The sequence below is a fragment of the Convolutriloba macropyga genome, chromosome 9 (genome assembly GCF_964194025.1).
Source record: "Convolutriloba macropyga chromosome 9, txConMacr16.3, whole genome shotgun sequence".
Taxonomy (NCBI): domain Eukaryota; kingdom Metazoa; phylum Xenacoelomorpha; order Acoela; family Convolutidae; genus Convolutriloba; species Convolutriloba macropyga.
The window spans coordinates 66,445,193-66,451,192 of record NC_134476.1 but is presented as its reverse complement, the minus strand read 5'-3'; the positions used below and the strand labels follow the sequence as shown (position 1 = coordinate 66,451,192).

Here is a 6,000-nt window from a genome sequence, read left to right as displayed (position 1 = left end):
TGTATATATATACATATATATAAATCTACTAGTGAACTTCTGATTTTTGATTGATATTCCACATTTAGCTGTTCCCTCCTATGTAGGATCCGAATGATCCTAATTGTCTGTCTGTTGGTATATTTTCATGGTGACTATGCAAGAACTGTGTTAAAGCTCTGATGAAGTATTTTTTTCCTTCGCTCTATAATTAAAAGGTAACTTATTCCACTTTTGTATGCTCTTCAAACTCAATCGTTTACTCTGCTTAGTATGCGTTTGTTTATATTATCAGCTGTTTTATCCGTTTGTTCTGTTGTAATTGTAGGCGGTTTGCTCAATTTTTAAAGTTTTCTCATGTACCTCACTGACTCAAGTCTGTGTGAAGTTTCATCATACTGAACATCGAAATAATTAATTCAGCTGGTAGGACATGAGATTCGAGAAGAATATCACGGCAATGGCCATAATTACGACGCATATAACAAACTTCTATGCCCCAAATAATCTTTCAATTTAATCGCTTCGTATTCTTTGCTGACAATGTTTGTAAAAAAACTCCACTGAATGAAATAAACTACATTAAAACAGAAAACAAATGAACTAATAGTTTCTGATTCTCAATCAAATAAGAGTTTTTACATTAGGTTTCTTCTACTCACTTTCCATCCTAAACTAAACAATACAATTCAATTATTTTTATTATTTAGACAATTGCAGAGAGTGGGTGGGAGTTTGAGAGAAAGCGACTGGAGGTTCTTGGCGATTCCTATATCAACTACAGAGCACAACAGATCGTTACAGTGCAACAATGGAACTACTATTTGAAGGAAACTGAGAAAGAACCTCCTCATGTGCAGACTCTTATTTGCAATGAGTCGATTGCAGAGGCAGCTGCTCAAAATGGTCATTTTTAAATTTTTCATTTTATTCGTTTTTTTTGTTTTATGAGAATTTTATTTTATCATAGTCCGTAGCATAAAGTTCAAACGCCAGTTCAAAGGTCAAATTTAAAACCCTCTAGATGTCGGTACATTGAAGTTCATATGTATGCCCAATGTTTTTGCTATTATTCGCTTGCGTTTCAGCTTTTTTAAACTGGCTATTATGAACTAACGTTCGCCTTCAATCACCCCCAAACACAACCCCTCGTCCACCCCCCTCCAGTCTGGTGATTTGGACCCCTCCCGTCCAGTTCTCTCACAACCCTACCACCCCCATCACTTTTAAGGCTGTAAAATGGTGCCTTATCATGGTGTGCTTTATCATGTTGACGGTTCTTTACTTGTCGCAGGCTTTTGCGTCTATTTGATTGCTCAAAATCCGCAAACAGCTATTTTTGTATGTGTTAGAACAAAATCTTTGTCCAACGAGGGACTTAGTGCCCTGAGGAGAGTGCTAGGCACGAGGCCCGGGGACTGAAATTTTGTTCTAACGTATTTAGAGAACCAAAGGGTACGAAAGCGTTGAATTTTATTCATAGCCGCGCAGCGATAGCTGGCGCAATTATTGGCATTCTCTTGGTTTTTAAAATCCAAAGGATTTGGATTGCATTGGTGTGCTGTCTTTTTTAAAGATCTGTTAACGCTTTTTTTCGGCTTTTTCAAGTCAGCGAGAAGGCAAATTAGAGTGGTGATTTTAGTCACAATGAGGTGCCAAAGGGAGCAAAAATTAGGGTAGGTTTAAGACATGATTTATCGAACTACCCATAAAGTGGAGTCAGAAATTGGTGTTTGAATAAATTTTCGGTTTTTGAGAAGTTTCTTTTCACGTGCGTCAATTTGACTCCTGTGTCAAGAATTTCTTTTCCTTCAGTGCTTTTATCATGATACACATGTGTTCTGATTGCGCCTAGTTTATATTGCTAGAATTCATCAAGGACCAGCTGAAACTTGTTATGACCTAAACACTTTTTTCAAAAATCTATAAAAAAATATTTGATTTTGCCCACTTTCAAAAATCATTTCTGTTGTCTTATCACTTAGTATCATCAATGACAGGTCTCATTGATTGATAATGAAGCGCAAAAGAAACTAATTAATGGTCTGAGTTAATAGCTTATTATTTTTCACGACTTAGACACTACTTCAGGTTGTTAATACAGGTTATTTTAGTCGATGAAATTGTTTCTGTTCAAAGCTGGTGCCTTCTATGACTTTGGCATCAATGGTTTTCAAGAAATATAGAATTTTTGAGTTTTGGAGTTTTAGGTGTTAACTTTTTCATTCATAGCCGCACAGCGATAGCTGGGGCTATTATTGGCCTTCTCTTGGTTTTTTTTATTATTTCGTCGTCGCGATTTTTGTTACGACCATATGACGTCACAACCACTTCAAATCTGCTTTTCGTTCATTCGTTCATGCAGCTTCAATTGAAGTGCGTGTGTGACGTCATTTCTCGCTCTTAGTGGAGCGAGTTTTTTTTGTTCATTCGCCTGATTAAATTGGTCACACTTGACTTACCTCACTCTCAAAAGTGACTTAATGATTTGATAAGGTCAAATGGGTGTGTCACTCTAAATGAAGGTTATTTGAGAGCAGCTAATAGAGGCAGCAAAAACTAATACAAGTTTTAAATCAAAATATAACATATCAGCTTTCAATGAGAAGACGAATTTTTTTGTCACTTTTTTAGTGTTTTTTTAAGACTGCAGATCTACGGATCTATTTCGGTTCTTTTCTGGCAATCTGCCATCTATGTTCTTATATCTTTGTCTCATATTCGACCGTTTTCATTGTTTTCAAACAAGTTTTTCTTTTTGTTTGAAATAGTTTCAGTTCATAGGCATTGCTTTCTTTGACTTATACGCTGCCCGTTTTTTAAAAAAACTATTGGTGAATTTTTGTTTTGCAAGTATTCATTGAACTTACTGTTGTCTTATCACTTAACCTCATTAATGACAGTTTTCGTCGGTTGATAATGAGAAACATGGGAGTTTATTTAGTGGCATGAGTTCTTAGAAGTCGTCTCTGATTTTGACCATGTCTTTAAAAAACAGATCTGATTCTCTAGTCTTTCTTGTTTTTTTGTTCTTGGAAAAATTGCTTTATCTCCATGGTGTCAAGCTAATTGTTCTCATTGGACATCTGACACGGCCTTTTTTGTCAGGTCAGATCTAAATCAATTCTTTGGGTTGTAATTCAGGACTTGTTTTTATTTCGTCGTCAAAATTTTTGTTACGACCATATGACGTTACAACCACTTCAAATCTGCTTTTTGTTCATCCGTTCATGCAATGAATAACGTGCGTGCAATGTATACTGAATTACGTGCGTGATGTATTTTTTCACTCGTAGTGGAGAGAGTCATTCGCGTGATTAAGTTTTTGTCTACAAGTGACTGACCTTTATCTCAAAGATGACTTCCTCACTTTGAAATTGACTTTTTTTAATTTTAATTCAAAGGTACGGTCAAATGTGTGGATATCACTCGAATTGAAGGGTATTTGAGGGCAACTGGTAGAATGATAGCTTTAATGAAAAGAGTAATTTCTTAGAACATAGAGGGCAGAAAAGAGTAGTCTTTTTTTACTGGTTTTTTAGACTGCAGATACGCAGCTATTGCGGCTATTTTCTGGCAATCTGCCTGCTATGTTTTAAAATTGAAGTTAAGAGTAGAATTTTCCAGATTATTGATAGAAAAGTTTTCTTAAAAATTTAACCAAACGGTTCCGATAGCGAAACAGCCGATTATTTATAGCGGTTTGATGGCGTTTTTTTTAATCAAACGTGACTTATTTTTTTCTAAATTTCAATTTCAATTCGCGGCGAGTAACTTTATACTAGACTGGTTTTTTACTAGGGCAATTTTGGACGATTGGAATCTTTTCCGGAGCTACCTAAAATGGTATAATTGAAAGGCTCTGGAAATTTTAAATTTTGTTTTCTGAGAAAAAATGAGGCTTAAAATTCCTTTCCCCTTCACGCCAATGGGTCGCATAAAGTTTTTCAAATTCGAAGTATTTCAGTCTTTAAGTCTTTTTTGTATTTTTTAGTAGAATTTTTTACTGGGATCTCAAAAATAAACAAAAATTAATCGAGACCTTTCATCATATCAAAAATTCGTCCCCCTAAAAGCAAATGTTGCTTGATCGATTTCAAAAAATGTATGGTTTTATACCCTAGGGGTTTGAGATATTAGAAACTGATGAGTGTTCAGAGCCTTAGCATTCTCTACGGCGAGTATATTAACCAATTTTTGACCCTTCAACAATACTGAATTGTCCACGATAGCATTTAGTAATTATAGTTTCAATTACAAGCGATACAATAGCAAATTATTATGGATATCAGCTGGGCGGCATCCAGTCCGAACAAAATAGAGAGCTGCGGCTACTGTGGTGGTGGCTATTTCTGAGGAAAAAGCGAGCATGTGAACTAATTTAAAGTACACGAAACTTTAATTTTATTTTCAAAACGATACGCAGTGACTTTTGATAAGCAACGGAACAAACATGATGGCAACTAGTAAAGGTAGCTTCTTAGCAGTAGTACCGTTGCTCATCAGCAAAGTTTCGCAAATTTGATTGCTAAACGGAACACTAAATTTTAGATTGACTAGTTTTTAAGTCAGTGTTGCTATGCGATCTTCGTAGGGATTGTTTCTTTTAATATATTTTAAATTGTTCTTGAACAAATATGCAGCAATTTTTGCAAAAATTTTTTGCAAAATTATTCCTTGACTGTTTTGACTTTTCGAGCGACTTTTACGCCCTTGAATTTTACCGTTTAGATTGATCTAAGTATCTCTCATTCACAATCTTAAACAGCTGAACTCAAGTGGCGGCAGTTTTCTGCTAGAAGTCAAACAAAGAAATGCAACCAAATTGGCGTCATTTTTTAACTTTACAAAATTTTAAAGTTTTTTAGTTTTTAAAGTGGTATATAATAACTTTTGATGATGACGTTTGAAAGGCTTCAAACGACGACGTCACCATTAAAGGTGAAATCTCTTTTGTAATTTTAGTTACCCCCTCCGCTTGAAGCAGGCTGCAATAAATTCGAGCTCCCACGAGTCGTTCGAAAGCGATTCCTCCGCCGTTAGTCGTTTAAGTTTTGCCACAAGTAGTAAGTACAGTGTGCAGTCAAAATGCATAATTTAGGTTTTATCACGAATTTTTCTAATACAATCATCAGAGTAGTTTAAAAATTGCCAAAAATTGGTGAAGGTTGATTTTTTGGAGAAGTTATGACAATAACAGTTTTTCTTTTTGTAATTGGACAGACACGATTACTAATTAAAAAGAGGAAAAAAAAGAAAACCGGGTCTTGCCAACTGTTGGGTGTTCAATAGCCGCTACCAGCTTCTCAACGGCTACTGTTTAGGAGCTCTCCTTTTTATTCGCTTTACTTTTTAATCACTTTTTCTGTTTTACATAAGTCACGATTTTCCTGTTTCACCTGTGGCTTACCCCAATCACTCATTGTTTCAACTGATTGGATTTCAGTTTCTCACTCGTTGAATTAAGCAATGTAGCGAATACGGTAAATGTCAAAAGAGCAGAATAAATAAACGGGCTAGTTCGGTAGAGCGATTGCTAGCTGACATTAGTATTAAGCTCAATAGCTGACAGTTTAAAAGCTGAATTGAGTATAGTATTAGGAGCGCACTGAAATTGCACACCAAATTAATACACCTTTTTTGACAATTAGAAAATATTTTGCAAATTTCATCTCTTTCTTAATTTTCTGTTTCAATCCTGAGGCGCGCCATCCTTGTCAAAAGTGGCTATTTGCTACAATTTGCCGGCCATGTTTTCAATGGAGTTTGCAAATTCACCCATTTTCAATTTATTTTACAAATTCTTTGAAGGAGTGGTTTTCCTTCTGGTTTATAAATTTTCTTGGTTTTACATGGCACCTTAAGATTGACAGGTAACATTTGGAACTGGAAACCATTTTTGTTTTTTAATGAGAAAAGTGATGTTTTAAAAAAATTAACGTATTTTCTTTAAAAGGTTCTCGAGAATGAACTACCAAAGATTGTGCCTGCAAGCATCTCTTAAAAACACTACTCTCCGTA

General features: G+C 35.3%; 1 protein-coding gene across 2 annotated transcripts in view; it reads left to right on the top strand.

Moving 5' to 3' along the window:
* The first annotated feature begins 157 nt into the window (after positions 1 to 157).
* The window catches only part of LOC142345543 (uncharacterized), a 31,021-nt gene continuing 25,178 nt past the window's right edge, over positions 158 to 6,000 (top strand). Inside the window, exon 1 of one of the 2 annotated variants that reach the window (XM_075397628.1) lies at positions 158 to 885. The gene's annotated coding sequence lies outside the window, so the exon portion shown is untranslated. The remainder of the gene's footprint in view (positions 886 to 6,000) is intronic. The other variant, XM_075397626.1, reaches the window with a different exon arrangement.